This window comes from Coturnix japonica, chromosome 2 (genome assembly GCF_054131305.1).
Source record: "Coturnix japonica strain WE chromosome 2, WE-NBRP24, whole genome shotgun sequence".
NCBI lineage: Eukaryota > Metazoa > Chordata > Aves > Galliformes > Phasianidae > Coturnix > Coturnix japonica.
Genome location: NC_140664.1, coordinates 110,480,208 through 110,502,402, shown reverse-complemented (window position 1 = coordinate 110,502,402; position 22,195 = coordinate 110,480,208). Strand labels below are relative to the sequence as shown.

Here is a 22,195-nt window from a genome sequence, read left to right as displayed (position 1 = left end):
ACACCTCAAGATCCACATGTAGGACAGCCCTCAGCCAAATAAAAGAGAATTCTCAGTGCCTTCCATGCCAGAAGTCTCTTACTTCTGTGGTTAGCACCGTAGAACACCCAGACACTGAAATAGGATTAAGCACTGTTGTGCTCACTGCTAGATATTAACACGTGACTTGGACCCTAAGGAGCTTGCATTGAGTCAGCGGAGCTGTGCACACTGGGCAGGCAGGGCCGTGTGGGCTGAGCTGCAGTGCACCGACCGACCTCAGCCAGCACTGTGCTTTTAATGACTATACGTGTGCCACAACTGCCACTAAATCTGTACTAATTCAAAGGTTATCTGAGTGGTGAGCTGTTCTTTAGCAGTCATCTCAGTTCAGACACTTCAAGTGATAAAGAATCGGTGTGAGCTCTATATTTTCTTCCTTCACTTTTGAGGCTGCCCTTAAGTTTTGTTTCAGTTCATGTGAAACAATATGCCGTGGGCTTCACGCTGACAGAGCTCCAGAACCAGCACTAAAAATACTGCATTAATTCATGTCATAACTTCATCTGTAACAATCTGGTGTTTCTGCACACATGATATGTGCTACATGGAAGCCACAAGCAGTACAGAATCACAGAATCACAGAATGACCCGGGTTAGAAGGGACCTCAAGGATCATGTAGTTCCAACCCCCCTGCCTGGCAGGGCCACCAAACATACACCTTTACTAGATCAGGTTGCCCAGGGCCCCGTCCAACCTGGTCTTGAACACCTCCAAGGACGGGGCATCCACAACCTCCCTGGGCAGCCTGTTCCAGGGCCTAACCACTCTCCTAGTGAAGAAAAGTAGGAAGAGAAGTCTGCAGGAGGCGCAAGCTAAGGCAGACAGGTAACGATTCATAGAATCCATGAGATCTAAGACTGCCACAACTGTGTCACATTTCACCCTAGAGAGCATGGAATAAAACTTCTAATATGCGTTAAGAAAAGAAAAACCTATTAGATATACATGCATGGGTGTTCTAGTTAGACTCGATTCTTGAAGATGATATACATGCTTTCAGAAGCTGGCTGCACACACACTGTTGCAATAAGCCAACTCCATTAGAGCTCAGCATCACTTCCTGCCCCCAGTGACAGTGCTGCAGCGTCAGCCTGACCACAGCTGCTCAGCAGCACCCCAGAGCACAGCACGTACCTCCACCTGCACACGGAGCATCTCCCTGCCCTCCAGTTCCCCTCCCAGCTTCCAGACCTTAGTCCTGTACAAAGCGAATAGGACAGTTGAGGCCTAATGCAGCATGTGGTTGGACACCAGAGCAAGGATCACAGAATCACAGAATGAACCGGGTTGGAAGGGACCTCAAGGATCATGTAGTTCCAACCCCCCTGCCTGGCAGGGCCACCAAACATACACATTTACTAGATCAGGTTACCCAGGGCCCCGTCCAACCTGGCCTTGAACACCTCCAAGGACGGGGCATCCACAACCTCCCTGGGCAGCCTGTTCCAGGGCCTAACCACTCTCCTAGTGAAGAACTTCCCCCTAACATCCAACCTAAATCTTCCCTCTTTTAACTTAAAACCATTTCCCCGTGTCTTGCTATTGTCAGCAAAGGAGAAAGGTGATACAGGATTGGGAACTCTACTGGTTAGTCACTGCTAGGAATAATAATAATTATTGTAATAATAAAGTGAAGCTTGCAGAAATTGAAGCTGTGGTTACCTTCGCGCAGAACACCAATGCTTTAAGTAGGCGAACCAGACTTAGAAAAGTAGAATGAGGCATCTGGAACTCTGTGATTAATCGATGAGAGTCAAGGGACAAAGACACAACCTGTGTCCCTTCTCGGGTCTGTTACAAACATTAGAGCCCAGGAAAAGCTCGGGGCAGACAAATGACCCCACAGGGAAGGAGTGAGCTCGTTTAGTGCCCTTTCTCCAGCCATTCCACATCAGCAAGTGCTGGGGAATCATTCCAAACGGCTTCAAGTAACGGAGTTATTTCAATCTCAAATCGCTTCATTCGCCCTCAAATGGACATTTCATCAACTCGAAGCGCCTGGATTCAATTAACCTATTTTCTTTAGACGTGGGCAGGAAAGCGGCGCACACACGGAGCCGCCAACACGGGCGGACCCCAGCGGCAGCTCCAGACGTCCCGGGAGCGGCGTTCAGCTTCAGCGGCTCATCCGGAATCAGACCGAGCTCAGAGCTAACACACACGGAGCGAAACACACAGCGAGAACACCCCGGAGAGGGGAACAGATTTCCGTTTAAGCGGCACAGCGCCCCGAAAAGCACGGCTGAAGGCGACAGAGGAGCGCGGCGCCCGACTGCTCAGCCCACACAGCCCCGCCGCCAAGTCCGCCCTGCCCCGGCTCCTACCTGAGCCCCACAGCTGCCGGCCGCAGGGAGCAGGAGCGACAGAAGTCGGACGGGAACGGCGAGCACAAGCGCAAAGAGCGACTCTCAACTGCGCCGGGAAGAGAAGCAGCGCGTCCAGCAGCACCACGGCTCGGCACGCCGGATCGGGGACGAACCCGAGCGGGGCTGGGGGCGGGACCGCCGCTCCGGATTGACAGCAACCTCGGGTAATGGGAAGATCGCGTTCTCTTTCCTCCTCCCGCCCGCGAGGGGCGTTATTGCCGCCCGGCCGTTGAGGACGAGGGTGTTTCCATGATGTCACGGGCGGCGCCTCGCGGCCAGGTGGGGCGGGATGTGCTGAGGCGATGCGGGGATGGGGAGTGGGATTGAGGGGCTTAGTCGGAGCTCAGGGCAGGGCAGAGCAGGGCACACTGCGCGCCCCGGGCATGAGGGATGGAGCTAATCTCAGTGCGGCTTTGCGGCCGCCCTCAGCCGTCCTTCGCCCGCCGAGCGCTGAGGAGAAGCGGGGGGTGGGCGCCCACCACACACACTGCGCTAAGAAACACTGTTCCGAAAGAAATAACTCCGATGTGCAATCGGCTCCACTAGGAGCAGGCAAGCAGGGTATTCCTTGTTCCTGTGTTCAGGAAACGGGCTAAGCGTAGCTCTGGATTTGTTTCTTAACGCTTTTGTTCCGCCCTCCTGTTGGACGGAGACGTGAAGTAGTATCGGGTTAGTGTCTTTTCCCGGGCTAAAGGAAAGTTTAGCAGTGAATTAGTAGGCGTCCCTTTGGGAATCAGAGCTTTCTTTCTGTTAGAGCAACCAAAGCATAGAGAAATAGCGTCAGCCTTTTAATATGGCACAATATATGATGGTTGTGTACATCAGGGTGTATGTATAGGCAGAAAGCCTCTATCTGAATATAGGTTGGTGTTATTCCTTTTCAATAGATCCATATAGACACAAAGCCACCTGGTTTATCATGGTTTTCTTGTAAAACATGGTTAGGGTGTTCCCCAGCCCTGTGCACTTAACATCCATTTATCCTTCCTCTTAGGTTTTTCTGTTCTGATTGATACAGCCTCAATCTTTCCAGAGCTTTTAAGAAGAGGAACTCCATTCTCCACAATGCAGTAGCTTTTTGTTGTTGTTTTAATTCAGTTTCCCTTTGATCTAATGCAATGCATAATTAAATTGCGTGGTCTGAATGAAAACTCCACCATTACGTGTGCCCTTTTAACTCGCTCTTTCCTGTGGTTTTGTAATGTCACTTCACAGTAGTGTTTCCAGTGAGTGCAATGAAAAGGACTGTGTTTGTTTTCTACTTGTTTTCTTTAATTATTAGGTGAAAATAATGACTATATCTCTGTTGAACTCAATGACGTGCAATGATTTTTCACGTTCAGGCAATCTTAGTCTCGTGTTAATGAACAAGTTCCCATACCATGTGTATGGACCAGACAGAGAGAGGCATGTTGTAAGAGACAACTTATGATCTGGAACTTGAGTTGAACAACTGAGACAAGTCTATTGAAGACCTTCTGTGCAGAGGAATGTGTTTATTGTTATTCTTGTGGCTGAGGTGTGCACAGACATTGGATTAACCCTTTCTCTTCTTCTAACTTAGCACACACATCTTCAGTCCTAGACAGGAGCCATCTGTCTTGCAATTCAGCAATATCTTTCCTTGTCTACCAACATAAATCTGTCCTTCTGTCCTTGGTAGCTTTCCTTTTCCATCAGCCCTCTCCATCATGTCATTTTTTATTCTTATCTTGTATATTTTTTTTTTTTTCCCTTTCCCTCAAAGACCTCAAGAACCTTCTCTCCCACTGGCAGTTCTTTGGCAAAAATGGCTGTTGTCCAATGGCTGTTGTTATGCAATCTTCTGGCACTAGCTTTCATACATCTTGTATTTATAAACGCTTATCTATCATCTCCCTAATCTGCCTATCCCTCTTTTAATATGTCTGTATTCTCTAGGCCCTCTTTCCTGGCTCCTGTATTTCCCAGCCAGAATTCTCCTGGTTAAGCTGCCTTTGGAGTGCTTTCGAATACCTCTGAGGTGTAAAGTTTTCCTCTCAGGTGCCTGATGCTGCAATGCCCATGTGAAAGCATCGTCTCACCTATGTTGCAGAATTCATGAGCTGTTGCAAATACTTGTAGAGATCTCAGTCCTGCCTTTCATTTGACCCATGGCAAGAGCTCAGGGAGAACAGACTCTTGTCCCACCAATTCTTCTTTTCACAAGAGGCTTAACTGGCTCCAGTTTACTCATTTAGAACAGGAAGATTACAGACTTTGTATGTTGGTAAAGCAGGTGTGTGGCCAGAATTTAGTCAAAAAAGAAAGGAGAAAAACTGAAAAGGAATGAATGTCCACCAGCCTGGCACACAGCAAGGAATCATCCCAGGAGACTGTACCACAGTGAAGAAAGTAAGCGGCTGTTCCTTCTACCGTACCAAAACTGCTCTTCAGGTGAGTTCCTGTGCCAAATAGTCACTCTGACCCTAAAGTTACAAAGCAAGGGCAGGATGAAACAGGCAGCCAACAGTAGGATGTACAGATCTGCCCTGGCTGATGACCATGCATGGGGTGTGCCTGCTGACTAATGTGACCCATTGTAGCTATACAGCTTTTTTCCACAGCACTGCTAATCTGCTCCTGGAAAGCATCAAAACACACCAAATAAGTAAAGAAGGCACGCAACTTAAGTACTTGGGTTGTTCTTCTTTCTATCAACAAGTGAAAAATGCAGACTTTGGAGAACCCTGCCTTGGAAATAGTTGAATTCCAAATAGTAACATCCATCACTAGTACTAAATGTACATTTCCTGCTGTTGATTTGTCTGTTCCATCCAGCTTCAGGGAAAATGACAGGACCCAGCTGTGGGTCTCGCTCCCAGCCTCACTGCAACTGAAGACCAGCTTGTGAATGTTGGCTGGTTACCGTGTGATGAATGAGTGAATTGAACACCCAAGCCACTGGAGAAGCAGGGAGTTAAGGAATCTCTAAGCTTCCACTTCACACAGACAAGGCTGTGTAACTGTGATACTGACTTGGAAATAATTAAAGGGAACTCCAAGGTTTTCAAGACAAAACGATTCTGATTTTTAAAAAATTGTAGTGTTTTCCTTTAAGAATAGAAACTAAACAAATCTGCCATTTCGGATTCTGGATTTGCCAGTTTCATACCGGTTTCATACATGCCAGACACTGTTTTATAACACTGATCTTCCTCCCCCTTATTGGTTTTTATTACTCATTATTCCAAGTATTCATGGATTTTAGTATTTATCTAAAATAAAATCAGATGGAAAAAATGTCATAAAATGTCATATATATATATATAAAAATATAAATTTGTATATATATTTATATATATATAAATATATAAATTTCATATATATATATATATAAAGTCTCAGTGTAAGCTGGGCTATAGTGTCTTTCCCTACTAATGCAAGCTTATTCAGGTTGCTAGCAAGGAGGAGAGACAAATCTCCTGTGGGGCAGAAGAGATTAGCAGAGATATTCCAACACTCGTTGCCCTTTTCCCTCTCTAAGTTTTATGTTGTTGCAGATGGAAGACTTGGTGTATTTGTCCATTGCAGCCAGTTTCTACTTACGTTGCTGGGCTCTGGGTGAAGCCCAGGCACACCCCGTGTTATTCCTTCTCTTCAGCTATTACACGCGGTGCAGAGCTCTTCAAGTCCAGAGGCTGGACTGTCCTCTTTGTTATTCTCCTGTTGACAATAGGATCCACGTTCTCTTACTAATGTGGGTCCTTTTACTTCTTCCTTTTAATATATATAATGGGGGGGGGAGGGGGGGAGTCACAACTTTAAGGAACAGAAATTGCTGATACTGAGTAATTTCATTCTTTCAGGACCATGAGAGGCACTGAATATATCTGGAAGGCTGTGGGACAGACGCCTGTATATTTCACTTGGTAGGGAAAATAAGTGATGTTGTTCAAACCTTGTAAAATGTACCTAACCAGGTCTGCTTCCTGCCAGCATGGGTGAAGTTTTCCATTGTGTAAACTCCTTGAAGATGCTAACGCTTTATTTCAGTGCATGTGATACTTGGAAAGGTTCTGTTATGGCAGTAACAAGCACAACCCTGAAAACATGTACAAGTCCAGTTACAGAAATAAAGCTTGTTAGCAAACAGTAATTCCTGACAGACGGATTGATAGAGCAGAGAAACAACTCTCCCCACAGATGCTTGAAAGTCAGACTTCTGGCCTCCAGCCACGAGCTGCTCCAGAGCCTTTCTCCTCCCATCATCAGGCAGTCTCCCAGCTGTCAGAACAGGCATTGGTTCAGCCAGTTTGTGCCTATTGATAGTTTGCAGTGGATGGTTAATGACCCTATCTAATGTGGTAGCTCTTAGATACATAGAGGTGAGAATTTCAATAGAGGAGAGTAGAAAGCATGCCTGTTGCTGGTGTGTGAACTGACTGCATTTTGCATCAGGTGTTTGCCAAACAGAAAAGCTATTCATTCTGGCTGCCAGGTTGCAGTGGGGAAAAGACAAGCAGGTTCATTTCGGCTGATGTACACAGTAGCAATACCTCCTTTTTCTGTATAACAGCCATTAGTGTCAAGGTCTGAGTTTGAAAACAATTCAGAAGTGTGCAAATATGGCTTATCTCTCATTTTCCCCGCTGGCAGCAGACCTAATTTGACAGAAAAATACATCTTCACAGACACTGTGTACCAGACTCAACACAAGCAAGTTCACACAGATGTTTTTATTATGTCCTGTCTTGTTTTGTGCCAGAGGCTAGTGAAAGTTCCAGGCAGAAGGGATATCCAGGAAACAAAATCTTCACCTTTATATGGAATAGCTTTGCTAATGAAATTCCATTTGCGGCTGCCTCGGACCAGTTGCAGAGCTGTTGAAGTCAATGGAAAAATCATCCTTTGGGTTTAACAGATGAGTCAGATGCCTCACCTAATGGCTCAAAATGTGGAGTAGCAGGAATTTCCACTGGATCTTAAGGCATTTGTGAGAATGCAGGCAAAAGCTGGGAGGACAACACCTGCCCTTACTGTTGTCCCAGTGATTGCTGAGGCAAGGCAGGCTACCCCGTCCACTGCTCAATGCATCCTTTCATATATGCTGTTGTTTCTAAAGGTTTGCTGCTAAGGAATGAATTTCAGTGAATAAAGAAGTTTTGACAACAATAAAGCAATGGAAGCTTTCATTTGAACTCAGAGGTGATTGCTGCAAAGGAGAATGGATGTAGTTATGGCATTATTGTCAATTTGACACGAATGACCGACAAAGTAAAATAGAGGAAAAAAAAACCACCCACACAGTGTGCCATGGGCAAACACAAATATAGAGGTCAGTAGGAAAAGGCAGGAAAGGAAGTTTACTTACCAGCAGCCCAGGTACAGCCAGTTCATCATTGCCACCTCAGTCCAACCAGTCGCTGATCACACAAGTAGCCACTTTGCACTAATTCAGTTAACAGTATCCTTGACTGTGACAGAGATATTTGGCTGCCTTCCCAATTTCTTGCCTCCAGAAGAGATCTGGGAAAGGGAATGGAACTGTTCATGTACATTCATTCTCACACTAGTTAGTGTAATGGAATGGGAACTCAGAGTTCTGTCTTGGCTGTTAGAAGTTATGCAGGCAAAAGACTCCTGGAGGCGTGTTTGAAAAAGATGAAATTAAATCATGTTACCTAATGGGGAACAGGTGATATAAGAATGTGAGAACTAAGATAAGGAGTAGCTGAATTCAGGAAAGCCCATCCCACTGAACGAAAAGCTGTTTATCAGATCTCAAATAGCCGGGGTAATGTGATATGGTAAATATTTCCTTTGCAAGGAGAAAATGAAAAGAACAATATTTACTCTTCAAAGTGGATCTCATACAGGTTATGGAGTTATAGTTCAGTGTTGAGGTAAAGTATTGAAGGTGCATTTCTTAAGCATTTGGGGGACTGATATAGGCTGGAATCAAAGAGTTATACTGATAGGGGAAGGAAAGCAATCATGCATATAGACCTCCCATGCACTGGTTTTGGTAAGCCAAAATGAAGTTACTTCCTAGTGGTAGGAAAAGCATTTATTTTCTGAGGCATAAACATACTGTAGTATTAAAATAATGGAAGGATGGAGGGGGTGCAATTAACTGAAAGCCCTGAGGCTCTGTCAGTAAAATCTTTTTCAAAGAGGCTGTAAAGGAACTTGAGAATCAGAGGTGAGAGGTAAAGTTCTGTCATGAATTAAAAACTAGCCAAGAGAGCCTACAAAGAGACAGAATAACTTCCTAGTTCTTAAAATGGAAAAAGGTTAATAGCTGGATGCTTCAAGGACTTCAGCTGGAGCCAATGTTTGGTTTATTATTCAGAGTCTGGGAGGATGAATGGTCTGCTAGTAAAATTTGCTTGTGATACACATTGTTTGGGTTTGGAACAGTTTGAGAATTATGATGGATACCAGATGGATCTAATAAAGCTACTGTAAATGTTTGGAAGCAGTATAATCATAAAGGGAATGCCAACAGAGGAAGTTTAAGATACGGAAGAAATATAGGCTGCAGCACGTGTATGCAGTGGGCTCTGAATGAATGGTAACATCCAAGGAAAGCTGTAAGGAACAGGCAGCAAGGTTATACAAAATTGAGCGGTTTCATTTTAGACATGTGGTCGGGGCTCCCACATCACTGGTGTTCTCTCACTGAAGAAGTGGGGACAGTAATGTTGGAGGGTTACATTACCTCTTCTTCTACCTTCGTTCTAAAAGATTATCTTTGAAGCTGATGGGATATTTGTGTCAAACAAGCCTGTGCTTTTAGGGTTTTAATTTGGTGAGCAGGAGGTTAGGTTTCATTCTTCATTGTAACCTATTTTTATTTAAATTATCCAGTTTAGCCATCAAATTGATTTGCGGTGCCCAAGATGCAAATGCATTTGCTGACAGCTCATCCAAGACGTCTGCCAAGCACTCAGCAGGTGTCAAAGAGTAAGTAAAGCATTACAATTTGTAACAACAAAATGAAAGGTACTGAAGAAAACAATATGATACCATGCGGTTTTCCTCTGGGGATTCCTCTGTCAGGTCACAAAAGGCTGCTGCAGAGAGGGTGCTTTGCAAAGACATCTCACGTTGCTTTCCTTTGCATTATTTTGTTCCTCCACTCCCTCATTTCATCAACCCCTTTTCTTCAGTCCTTCACCTGACTCATGTATACCACAAGCGCAACCTCAGATATCCCCATCACCATGTTCCCTCTATTTTTCCCTTTCTTCCCCGCTCACCTTCTCAGGCTGCCATCCTGTCCCCTGTGTATGTATCTCAGATAGAGAAGATCTTAAATTTGAAAAGCACCTTGCTTAGCAGGTACTTGCAATTCTTAATATTTCACAAGAGAAACAAACCAGACATAGCCAGCTGGAACCATCACAAATCTCAACTGTCACCATAAAAGTTCTTCAGTTCCAGTCAAAGATGTATATTCTGTATTCATTCTTCCAAAGAAGAAAAGGATGAAAAGTGATGCAGTGTGCGAGTGAGAGGGGGGCAGGGGGGAATGATGTGTGCTTTTGGGATTCTGTGTTCCCAAGCAGTTGAGGGAGGAGATGCCCGGAAAGGTGGCTGTCATTTTTATCCAGCAAATGTAGGCTGAATGGCAATGACATCTTCAAAGTGCCAGCTGAGAAGATCTGAGTCATTCAGGTGAGGTTTCTGAATATAAATGGCAAAAAAATTCAGAGTGTGATGCTCCTGGGAGAGGACGGTATTTCATAAGTAGCAGAACTACTGAAGCCTAATCTCTTAGGGACTTGTTTCTCTACCTGATTCCTACAAAGCCCCCAACAGGCCTTCAGTAATCCTAGTTTTCACCTTAACCTTCCATATATCCCTACATTTTCCTACAGTAGACTCACCTCACTGAGTGCTATAATTAGCAGGCAGGGAAGGGGTCAGATGAGCTGTAGCTGTATTAGTTCTTCACACCTGACCAATTATTAGCACAGATTAATGGGCCAGGCTTCTCTCACCCAAAAGAGCAAAAAATAGCTGATTTTTTCTGCATGATGAAGGAAATAATAGGCTCTTTTTATCTAACCATGTGCGTTTAGACAATTTGCAGGAACACAGCAAATCTGCCAAATCTGGCTGAAATCAGCGTGCAGGTTCATAGTTATTAGAACCAAATTGATAGATGGGTGAACAAACAACTTGGCTGAGTGGGCACGGTTTCCTTAAGCAAATGAACTACAAATCGTTTTCTCTTTTGAAAGCCCCAAACTTGTGGCTGTTTTCCCAATGAATAGATGTAAATAATTTTCTGGCATTTTAAGAGAAATAAAGCTTAGCTATCCAATCTTGATGAAATAACTCTGGAAATGGAAAGCAGCTCCTAGAAAAACAATGAAAGAAAAAGGCAAAGGAGTCTCTAAGCTGAGCTGAAGCATTACAAGCGTGGAGCAGTACGTTTCTGGTAAAATGCTGCCATCCTAGCCACCAGATCAAGTAACTCTCATCTGTTTTAGCTCGTGCAAAATACAGGCAAGAAGGTTTTAGTTGCTATTAGTTCATCCAAAACCAAAACAGTGGTAATCTCTTCCTGGTTATCTGGGGCAGAAGTAACCATGTAGCATGGTAGCTGTGCTGTCTTAGCAGTAACTGCCATGCAGGCTCCATGTGAGCCAGCCTGAATGTGAAAGCAATATATCTGTGATCTTGTGAGGACGCATTCCAGGCTTTAGCGCATTAAGGTCACATGGGTTTGCAAAGCCTTGTACTGCCGAATTGTCTGCTACACCAGTTTGTGTGAGCTGATGCCAAGTTTTGTGACGTTTCATGGTACCTTACATGATGAGTAGCACAGATTTTGAAAGCCTAGATGTTATTAACCCAAGTCTTTTCAAGCTGTAGTAGCCCACTGCTTTCTGGGAGTACTGAAAAAATGTTGTTGTTGTTGCCATTTGCTTTACAACTTCAGAAAATCTGAAGTCCTATAAAAACACTGAACCACAAAAGGGTGACAGTTTCCTTGACAGTAGAAACAGTACGGCAAATGCTATTGCTGGAAGTAGGTAACTGAACTAGATTTAATCTCTGGTTGATACTGACTCCTAACCAGGCACACTGCCAAGTGAAAAATACCTCCATTCGCTAAGCAAGTGGGTAAGAACTTGGTGGTGGGCTGCTAGTGACTCTGACACAAGTGCTGTATGAGCATAGTCTGTTTTCTTGCATGACAGCAGCTCTTTCAAGGCCACAGGCTTGATAAAGACTATTCACATTTGTGGAACACCCACACTAGACAGATCAAAAGCCAAGAACAGGAGAAAGTGTTAAACACCACACTTCTGGTAAGTATTCTGCTAAAATGGGCTGGCTGTTACTGACTTCTGCTTTTCATTTGCACAGATCACTGAGCTAGGAGATCTGCTACTGAAATGCATGCACAGACTCTTTAGGTCTGGGACTCCTCCATTTGCTTAATCCAGTTGTCAGGGAGCTGTTCTCTCGCTAGGAAATGCTGTTTTTTGTCAGCCTAAAATTTCAAGTGTCCATTAAAGATTGTGTCTGCCTCTCAGGTCATTGGTGACCAGGGAGCCAGTGCAAAAACAAAGCAACAGCACTTGGGACTAATGGGAGAAATAACTTGTCCACTGGCAGTAAAGCAAATTAAGTCTGATGCCACACAGATGTATTTTCATTGTCCTGAGCACTGATCTGTACATGTAATCCAACTCTCAGCTATGTTTCTTCTAACACTGCCATTGTGCCCCTAGTCTTTGCCCTAAATCCATCTTCCCTCAAACTCCTTTTACAGTCCTGTCATCCAAAGCTCTCCTTATGTTACCTGCTTACAGCCTGCAGGCTTCTGCCCCCATCCAGTCACCTGATAGACCTTCACACTTCTGAGATCTCTGCCCAACTACTGCTCTTGGCTGAAACTGGCCAACAGTTGCACAGCTCTAAAATACTTTATATCCTGAATAGATGAAAGTAAAAAAAACAACCAGACCAAACAAAACCAACACAAAAACAAGCCAAACTACACAAACAAACAAGCACCAGGAAAAACAAACAAACATGCTACTCTCCCTTCTCCTCTTTCTCTAATGGGAATAAACCACTAAGAAGGCTGTGCAAACTTAGCATCCTTAAACACTGGAGAGTGAGAACATATGGAAGTGAGAACCTGTAGAAGGGCTGGAGGTGCAGGGTGCTCCAAATAATAAAAAAAAATATTGCCCCAAATGTAGGGAAAATATTCTCAGGCTCAGCTCTTTATTTCTTCTAAATCAAGGTCATAGTGTCATTTATGCCAAGGGTTTGTCCGAGGCAGAATTGAGTGGGACAGCATTCCTGCTGTCACCCTGGACTCCAGAGTGAGATGGTGGCTCCTCTGCAGCAACAGCACCATTCCTCAGCAGGAGAGGTGCAGGGTGACATCCAAAGCATTACTCATTCCCTTCTGCCTGCAGATAAGTGATGCTGGCAGTCCCTAATGCACTCCCTGGGCTCTGAGCCCAGATGGCCCCTCATGGCTGAAGCACCATGCAAGTTCTCAGTCTCAGTTCTGATTCTTCCCATCCCAGCCTTCCCAAACTGCAGGCATTGTCTGAAATATCACAGACATCTCAATCTTATCACCAGTAAACAATTCCAAGCAACCTCTGGTCCTTATCAGTGTTCTCACTGTCTCCCTTTGTGTGAACAGCAGCAGTACTGATGACTGTATGATTGCTCATTGTAGGGAAACTCAGCAAGCTACACAAAATATTCTTGTTAATATACTTCATTTGATAATAATATCAATAATAACAACAACAATAAGAAGAAGAAGCAGCTATTTACATCAATACTTGTGTCTCTTGTGTAGCTAAATGTACAATGGGTAGAAATGTCTTGCTTCCCAAGAATGTCCTAGTAATAGTCCTTAATAGTCTGCACAAATACTTGTGTCCTTCAGGTTTCAGGACAGGAGTCATGTAAGTGTGGAACTCAGCTGTCAGCTCTGAAAACCAAGTCCTGCTCTCAGTCTGAGCTGTCAGACATATGTCAGGAGACAGAACAGCACATGCAACATCCTTGCTGGGGGAGTTTGCTAACCCTACTGCTAACATCATGGAAGAAGAAAGTGCAACAAAGATGATTCTTACTTTCAGTATTCCCGTGGAGGTATGTGAGAGTAGCCTTAACTTTTAAACATAACCTAAATTAAACAGCAACAACAGCAACAAATCATGAAACAACAGCTTGTTTCCAATTCAGCATCAGAAGCATACAGCATTTTAAATTAGCCTGAGAAATGAGAGGACATAGTAAGATGTAATTCTCTCCTCTGATGCTCTATATTCTGCAAATTCATTATATTTACATGCTGTATTAAGCAGATTGAGGAGCTGCTGTCAGCCAATAGCAGGAAATAAACAAAAGGGTGCAAGGATATATTTGGAGAGTCGTAAGGAGAAAAGGCTTTGGCAGACTTCTGACTAATAAACATCACAGCAGTTGTGAGGTCTTTCTAAGGATATGCCGGCTGTCATAAAATCTTTTGGCTTATAGGAAAATAGAAAATACAACATTCTCAAGTAAATATCAGTACAGATAACCAGATTTAATGACCTGGTTTCCTTAAGCAGCATCAAACGTGTTAATAAGCTCCTGCTTTTAGACACATTTATATGCGTAGGTACTATGCTAGAAATCTGGATCACAGAGGTCTCCTTTTCTCATATTTGTGCTAACAAAATGATTACTGAATATTTTAAGTGCTTGGTTGTTTATTGAGCACTGTCCATGATGTGGAAGATGCCAACGAAGGCCAACCCATTTACAAAAACTAGAAATCTGAATGTGAGAAACTAAGCAGAAGCTGTGGAGTGGGAGAATCGCGACATCAAGTTAGTGATGAGTGGCAGAATGGGAATACAACTTCTAACAGCACCTTGAATTTGGAACCCACATCCCAATTTTTGTAAGGAAACGTAGGCACTTTTGAAGAGACAACTGCAGAATCTTACTGAGGAGAAGAAACAGCTGCGCAACAGAAATGCAAGTGAAGAAACCAAAGTTTCTGAAACCGTTGTTGCCAGTAGAGCTCCACTGAAAGAACAGCTTAAAAGGATACATTTCTCCTTATTCTATGCATTTTTAATCATTGTATAGCCTGTTGCCAAATGCGAGAGTTCAAGCTATTGTAGCTCTAACAAGCTAATGGAGATGAGCCAATTTTTGCCACTCAGAGTCCTGGCTCTGTTTCTGCATTCCTGTCCTCCCACTTGTTCTGTATTGTTCCACAAAAACACCTCATGCTTAGGCTATTTATTTTCAGATGTGAAACTTTTCTTTCTAATTACAGTGAGAGAGTAGATGGATGTGACTGTTTGGCGTGAAATAATCTAACATCACCTGTATTATTTCTGAAAAAGTCATTGACTCTGAATAAAGAAGGCAGTGAACGAAACAGTGAAGTATTGGCATGTGCAGCAATTTCAAGGCACAAAGTAGCCCTGATAAATCAGGAACGTGAGTCAAACGTTTCAGAAAGTTTGAAGATTTGGGCAAATTGTTTTCTGATGCCGCATAGAAGAAAAAATCAAAAGAAAACAAAATATCCCCCCAGGCTGCTTGCTAATACAGTTGAGCATAATTTGTTTCTTTATATAGCTTGCAGCCTACAAACTTTGCAAAGAGAGTCAAGAGTTGATGAGAGGGATGAGTCAGTGACTTAAGGAAGGAAAGAGGATTTTAGACACGTGGGGAAGCAGGTGTGACACAGCGGTCCTTTGCTGTAGGACACTGCAAAAACACAAAACAAAGGAGACTTTGGGTTTGTCTGCAAGGGGATGCTCTGTAAGTTGAGCCAGTTCACCTGACCATGGGAAGCCCGTGTGTATTAAAGCCCCAAATGGATGTCCTCATTTAGGATTAAAGAGGTCCTAATGTGACTAAAGTGTTCCTTAATCCTGAGGGACTTAGTCCATGGTGAAAGAGCGCCCTAAATTGAACCAAAACCATTCTGCAGGATGAAATTTTCAATACACAAGTCTCTCTCTTGTTAAGTGATGCCAGCTGACTTCATGCTTCTGTTTGACTCATCATAGCATTGCTGATTTTCCCCTTGAAATGTGACCTTAATTTAAGTAAAGATCATTTAGAGTGACAGGACAGAAGGAGTCTTGGGCAAATTACAGCTACATGCTGCACTGGAAGTACTGGAAGCCACATAATATCACTCAGAGAACAGGTAAAAGCAGGCAAAAACACTGACCAAACATGCCCTGAGATAAAAATTCCAAGGCAGAAGCCTGGAGCAGCACACAAAACTATTGTTCTTAGGGTAAACCACATCTGCTGACATAGGGATCACCCTCTGTTTTTAGCTGGGATGACATTTTCCAGCCAGGGCAGATTTGCCTTCATTCAAGAAATTGCCCCATGTTTTCAGGGGTGGAAAATGGGGAGTAGAAGGTTGGTAGGGTTTTCCAGAGGCACTGTATATACACATCCATAGCTCTGGGTTAGTTATAAAGTGGTTATGATGGTGCTATGGGAAGGAAATCAGTGCTATGATCACTTCCCTCTCTCATGATGCAAAATACGCTGTGATACTTATAGATGGAGAGCATTACACTCCTCCCAACTTCCCCCCATAAATCCACCTCTGCAAGGCCTAAGAAGATAAACCCCAAGGAAGACAGGACAAACTGATCTCCAGGGCATATCCAGCTTTCAGCCTTTTGCACTTGGCTTCAGGATGGATGTCAGTATCAGATGCATCAGCCTGTGCAGAGCAGTACCCGTCTGCTGGAGACTAAGCATGGCTGGATCTCATTTTACATGGCTCCAGCAGCTGTTCCAGGCTAATAGCTTCCTTATGAACAGCCAGAAAATGAAAATTGACATAATTAAAGGAAGAAAATGTCAAATCCATAGTGACTTCCAAGGACACTGGCAGCAGGGAGAGTATGGAGATTGATCCTGACACCTGCACCACTCGTTTTAAACTTCACCATTGATGAAGGTACAGAAACTCGTATTTCTAATGAGAAAAGCTGAAACTCAGGCTCTTCTAGAAACCATACTGTTTGCATCAGTCACTGAATGTTTCAACATGTTTATCTAATCTCATAACATGCCCTTACTTGCAGTTTGGGATTGACTACAGTCTACTTCTGCTATCAAATACAGCAAATGTTTTCTCCATTCTGGCTTCTGTGTGACCTGAAGTGTGTGGGAGATATTTCCATCCCAGCTTCACTCATGCTGAAGAATTAGGCCCCAGGCTCTGCAGATCAGCTGCATTCCTCCAGCAGTGGAATATAAGAATTCCAGCAGTGCTCTCATCTGCCTACATACTGGCTTATAAGTGAAGGATGTTCCTATGGCCAGAGCTGGACTAATTTCAGAGGTGAAATGAGGAAGATGAAGGAGGGGGGCTTGAACAATCAGTTTTATGTATGACATTAAATAGTTTAGGGCAGTTTGGAGTGATGGGTTCAACCAGGTCTGCTCAGTCCCAGGATGGGAGCAGGTTGGTTACAGGTAGGGGAATGCAGCACCTGCTGATAGTCTTGATGTCTGGTGCAGCTTGTCAGACACAAAAAGCAGACTGTGGGGGCTGTTTTGGATCTTGACTCTCTTTCACAGTGTGGGATGTCACTGGACAAATCTAAGCATAGATGAAATGGAAACTTCCTTCCTCTATGCTGTAGTGTAGCAATCAGGCCTAGAGCACTGGTAAGAACAGGTAAGAAATGTGTGTGTGTGTATTTGTGCATGTACATTTGTGACTGTAAGATGCACAGAGTGAAGACAAATCTGATTTTTCATGCATCTGGATGGATCACGCTGTCTTGCCAGCACTGAGACAGGAGCCCTTCTTGTTGCACTTCTCTGATCAGGGAAGAGTTTGTAGAAGCGTGATTTTTCACTGTAGCTGTTGACAAATCAGTTGTGTTTCTACGAAGACAAGACAAAGTGCATCCAGCAGAAAGAAAGCATCCTTGCAGCTAGGTTAAATCCACAGCCTGCAGAATTGGGTGAGATGGTATTAGCATTGAGCCTCTTTAAGGCACAGCTTTCTAATCCAGGTGTCATGGAGGAAAGTCTTACCTGCTCAAGAAGAGGGAGAGGGAGAAGGAAGAATAACAGATATGAAAATGGAATGTAAGGAAGGGCAATGCAAAAAGAACAGACTGGAGAAAGAACAGTATGTTTCAGGTATAAGCTAAATCCAGTGGGCATGATGATGTCTTCTTTCTTTTTCTTAGCAGAATTAGGATGATAGAAGTTCATTACTCAGAAAAAAGTAGATGGGAGCCCGGCTATATTACAGTACATTTCAGGGAAAGGTAAAAGTAGGGTAGTGCTTGTCAATCTGGATTCTGAGTGCCAAATTGGACTTCTAGCATCAGTACCAAACAGCAAACTCAAAGGGTACTAGCTAGAATGGCTAATCCCCTCCTCACTCATTTTCTTCAACATTATGTCCTGATTTGGAATTATTTAGCAGGAGTCAATTTTATGTCTTGTTGGATTTCTGTTTGCCAAACATTATTTTAACACAGGCCGGAGGCTGCATATTCTTTACAGACTAAATACTGTGGGCTTTTTTGCCCTTAGCTTTTTCTTACTTATGTAATAAATAAATAAATAAATAAATAAAATAAAAAAATAAATTTAAAAAAAAATCACAGAGCAAGCAGAGATTGATTTTTGCTGCCTAAGACCACATGCAGTATAGTCCACAGAGAGAACACCAGCTATGCCCTTGTCAAGAGCATCCTGCCCAGAGTGCAGTGCAAAGTTGCCCTAAGGAGGGCTGAATCTCAGCCAGGATCTTGCAACAAGCAGCGGCAAGAATAAATCACAACCATTTTCATTTTAGTCATCCTTTAAGAAGCAAATGTCCAGAGCACTTGCAATGTGTTCTTCAGAGGACATTGTTGAAGGTTAAGTGGCACTATGTACATACTGGACATTGAGTTTATGAGACAAGGGGGAGAAGACATTGCTCTCAGTCTGCCCACTATACCTCTGTGTCTATACATTAAATGCTGTTGTCTAGATGGAAGTGATTTACCTCAAAATAAATTATATGGTCTGTGATCAGCAAGCTACTGTTCAGCGTTAGATCAGATTTTCCCATTTATCTCTGCACTTCAAAACTTGCAGGATCATTACCATGCAATGCCTAAAAGGATTTCTTGTCATCTGGCTAGAGGAAACTGAGTGTTCCCCAGGAAACAGCTTCATTACTGCATTTACGGACAGCACATCCAACACACAGCCCTTGTGTTGTGCAAATCATACCTCATGCATAGTTAAATACACACTATTGCTCATTTAGGCTGTTCTTACTTGCCCATAGCTCTAATAAGCTAAGCATTAACAAGGACTTATGGAGCTGCACTCAGGATGGAATTTGGCACAGTACCCTCTCTATCAGGACAGCCAAAGCCTGGCATAACAAGAAAAACAAAGAAATTTCAGCCATCACAGGGAAAGTTTTTACACTGTCTCATTACATTAGGCCCATCTAATCCTGCAAGCTTCCTGAACAACACATGGAGGTGCAGTGGATCTTCTGCTAATGTCTTTCTAATGCAGCTTTTAGGAGAACTGAGCCTTAATGCAGCTTGGTGACAAGAGAGTGGAGCAAAATCAATAGCATGGCATTGCAGCACAGGCTATGATGCCTACAGAGCTCCCCAGGCATTCCCTGACACACTGCTCTGCCTCAGGCCTGCTCTTCTGCCTCACTTGGAATAGAGGGTCAGAGCCCTGCTGTGCTCAGGATGAAGAACAGAAACAATGCCATCTTGGTGCTACAGGGCAGCCACTGCCACCCACCAGCCTGGCCTCTCGTGGAGAAGCTTGGTGGACAGCCAGTAGTGTGAAGATCTCCTGATCTCACTGTGAGTCCTTTGGAGCTGCTGGGGCCATTGTGCATAGATCGCCAATTGGCAGACTTGTGTGGGAATATGCAGGAAGGCAGGAAAGAAAAGGATGGAGAATGAAAGAAGGAAAAAAAAAAAAAGGAAAGAAGGAAGAGAATAGAAAGAAGGAAGGACAGGGGAGGGAGGGAGGAAGGGAGGGAGGGAGGAAGGAAAGGAAGGAAAGGAAGGAAAGAGAGGAAAGGGAGGAAAGGGAGGAAAGGGAGGAAAGGGAGGAAAGGGAGGAAGGGAGGAAGGGAGGGAGGAGGGAGGGAGGGAGGGAGGGAGGGAGGAAGGAAGGAAGGAAGGAAGGAAGAAGGGGAGGGAGGGAGGGAGGGAGGGAGGGAGGGAGGGAGGGAGGGAGGGAGGGAGGGAGGAAGGGAGGAAGGAAGGGAGGAAGGGAGGAAGGGAGGAAGAAGGGAGGAAGGAAAAGGAAAACATCAGCATCTAGAGGACTTCCTTAAGCAAGCGCAATTTCACCAATGCCATCAACCTTCATGTTACAAACATACTTCATGCCACTACAGGTTCATGAAGGTTAGAACAAATGTTATATAGAGTGGTGTTTGCAGAGCATCTCCACTTAGTACAGCTTAGCAACAGCATCATCTAGTGTAACATGGATATTGAGTGCAAAAGTGAGTTAGTGAAAACTGCTGACTGTATTCAAATGGAGTCTATGGAAGGAAGCAAGCTGTTAACCATTCGCTCATGGGCAACATGCTGGATAGGCCAAATGTCCTACTCCTGCTATGATTCTTCCTTTCTTCTTTGGTTGTTTTATGTTGCGGTGAATTTTCTGTAGTCTTCCATTTCTCACACTTCCCCAGGAAGTCTGGCCCTTTTAAATTTTATTTGTTTTCCCCACTCCCCCTTCCTAAAACCTTCTGTTTTCCTTCTCAGTAGGTCTCCCTTCAGTGCTGTCTCTCAATAGATGTTATCAGGTCCGCTTCTCTAATTTCCATATGATCACTTCAATATCTGTTCTCCCGTCTCACTCTCTCATCCTTTCATCCTTTTCTTCCTGAGGAATGGACTCTTGAGGGCATTCTTTCTCCATGAAATTTCTTAAACTTCCCTCCACACCTTTCCTGTTTCCTTTGCTCCTTTCCTCATTTTAGTTTTCATCCTTTTATTCCAGTGTCTCTGCATTTCTCCATCAAGAAGACATAATTTATTTTCCTGCTGTCTTCTCATATTTCTTTAAACTTCATCTTTCATCCCTTATACTATGGCAGTGACAGTATTCAGCTTCCTTAAGGATGAGATCTCTGCCTCTGTTAGGATGTGATGACAGCAAGTGACACTTGTGCAACTTCTCTTACTGCCCAGAAGTCTCCTTTCCATCATCTGCTCCATGTCCATGCATGGTGAAGGAATCTCCTTACAGATCTGCAGTACCTTGGGCGTCTCAGCTGCTGAGAGGTTCCAGACCCTCTGCCTGATATACACCACTGTGGAAGAGAATCAAGCCTTACAACTGCAAGCATGAAATCCCCAGAGATGCAATAGCATTCTTACCCACTTTGATTTATTTTTTCTATAGGTAAAAGGTAATTGGAAAAGCCTAATTGAAATTGGTCCTGATTTTCTGAAACATTGAATGATGAGGTCTTAAATAAAAACTGTAGCAATTATTCATGCAACAGTCACAAGGCTGAAGAGAAAAAAAATACCGTCAATGCAGCTAAGAAATAGGATCACCATTGTTTTGCTGGCTCAGGAAATAATAATAGTCTTTGAGAGTGATGTGTCCTTATCCATTTAGGTGGCTTGCATGAGATCTGTCTCACTGTCTCCAGAAAGGATAACGTCACAAAAGCTGAATCTCATGGTAAAAGCAGCTGTGACAACTGCCTGCAAGAGGACTCTGCTGTCCAGATGGAAATAAGAGATCTTCACTCAATCCAGTCTGCGGTACAGAGATGAGAATAGAGGAGAACCACAAGGACACGATACAATCCCATCGTCTCCAAACTGAGCCATCCCTAAGCAAAACTATAAAAGCCACAAGGAACAACATTTAGAATCTGTTTCTTTTTCTACAATGAAGAAAAAATAAAAGAACAAAAGACACTCGGGCAACAAAATTAGCCCAGAGACCAATGGTCTTGGCTGTGGTTTAAATTATATATGAACATAAGTAAATACTAAGCGTTCTGGAAAATGCCTTTTTAAAATTCAAAACAATGTAAGTGCAATAACGACTCTCCGTATTGTTTTAAAGAACACTGCTGTAGTCTTAAATGCTTTTAGACCTGTGCCCTAAATGAGCTGTCGATGAGTGTTAGTTAAAATATTCAAAAAGTTGTTGCCATTTAATGAGATAGGAGCCAAAGCTGAGCCTGCCTTCCCGTAAACGATAACTTTTAATGCTGTTAATGAAGTCATGTTTTGCTAATGCATTCAATAATTCTCTCGGAGCAGGAACCGTAGCTTTCTGGAATTCAGTCTATATTGTGGTGTCATCCTTTTTGATTCTCAGAGCTGCTTCTAAGTTGTAGAGTAGCCATTAAGCTTAACAGCAATAAGGGCTTTTGGAAAGTCAGTAAAGCTGTATGCTGGAGATGATTACCAAAGCCTTTATTACTTGAATGCTTAGAAATAGAGAAGCACTGCAAGCTCTAAATCCCACAAAAGCTGATTATTTTCCACTTGAGCTTCATATACATTGATAAAATGATGCATATGAAAAGTAAAAATGGAGTTGCAAAAAACAGGATTTCTGAAAACACTGACCAGAGCGGGGTGTCTTTATTCAACAATCTATTTATCAGTTCTGATCTACCTGGAGTCTTTACTTTAAAAATATATATTAAAAAAATCAGTGCAGCAAGCCTGAAATCATCATAATAACTTACATTGTGCAGGCTTTTATTCTCTAGTACAAACATTGAGGCCGCAATAGAATACAG

The 22,195-nt window shown here is 43.4% G+C and overlaps 1 protein-coding gene and 1 long non-coding RNA gene across 16 annotated transcripts in view; one reads left to right on the top strand and one right to left on the bottom strand.

Annotated features, from left to right (window-relative positions):
• OSBPL3 (oxysterol binding protein like 3) overlaps nucleotides 1-2,528 on the bottom strand; it is an 80,904-nt gene extending 78,376 nt beyond the window's left edge. For all 8 annotated transcript variants that reach the window (XM_032443186.2, XM_032443189.2, XM_015853789.3 and 5 more), the window contains exon 1: nucleotides 2,368-2,528. The gene's annotated coding sequence lies outside the window, so the exon portion shown is untranslated. The remainder of the gene's footprint in view (nucleotides 1-2,367) is intronic.
• Nucleotides 2,529-2,549: 21 nt separating this feature from the next.
• On the top strand, nucleotides 2,550-21,382 carry LOC107309197 (uncharacterized). Of its 8 annotated transcripts, none has more exons than XR_001553109.3 (4): nucleotides 2,550-2,688; nucleotides 9,241-9,336; nucleotides 13,310-13,518; nucleotides 21,049-21,382. It is a non-coding gene; the product is annotated as an uncharacterized LOC107309197 (long non-coding RNA). The 8 variants fall into 8 exon arrangements; XR_014942999.1 differs by lacking the exons at nucleotides 9,241-9,336; nucleotides 13,310-13,518; nucleotides 21,049-21,382 and adding exons at nucleotides 4,667-4,824; nucleotides 6,237-6,299; nucleotides 7,136-7,546 and having other exon boundaries at nucleotides 2,578-2,688; XR_014943004.1 differs by lacking the exons at nucleotides 2,550-2,688; nucleotides 13,310-13,518 and adding exons at nucleotides 4,689-4,824; nucleotides 6,237-6,299.
• The last annotated feature ends 813 nt before the right edge of the window (nucleotides 21,383-22,195 follow it).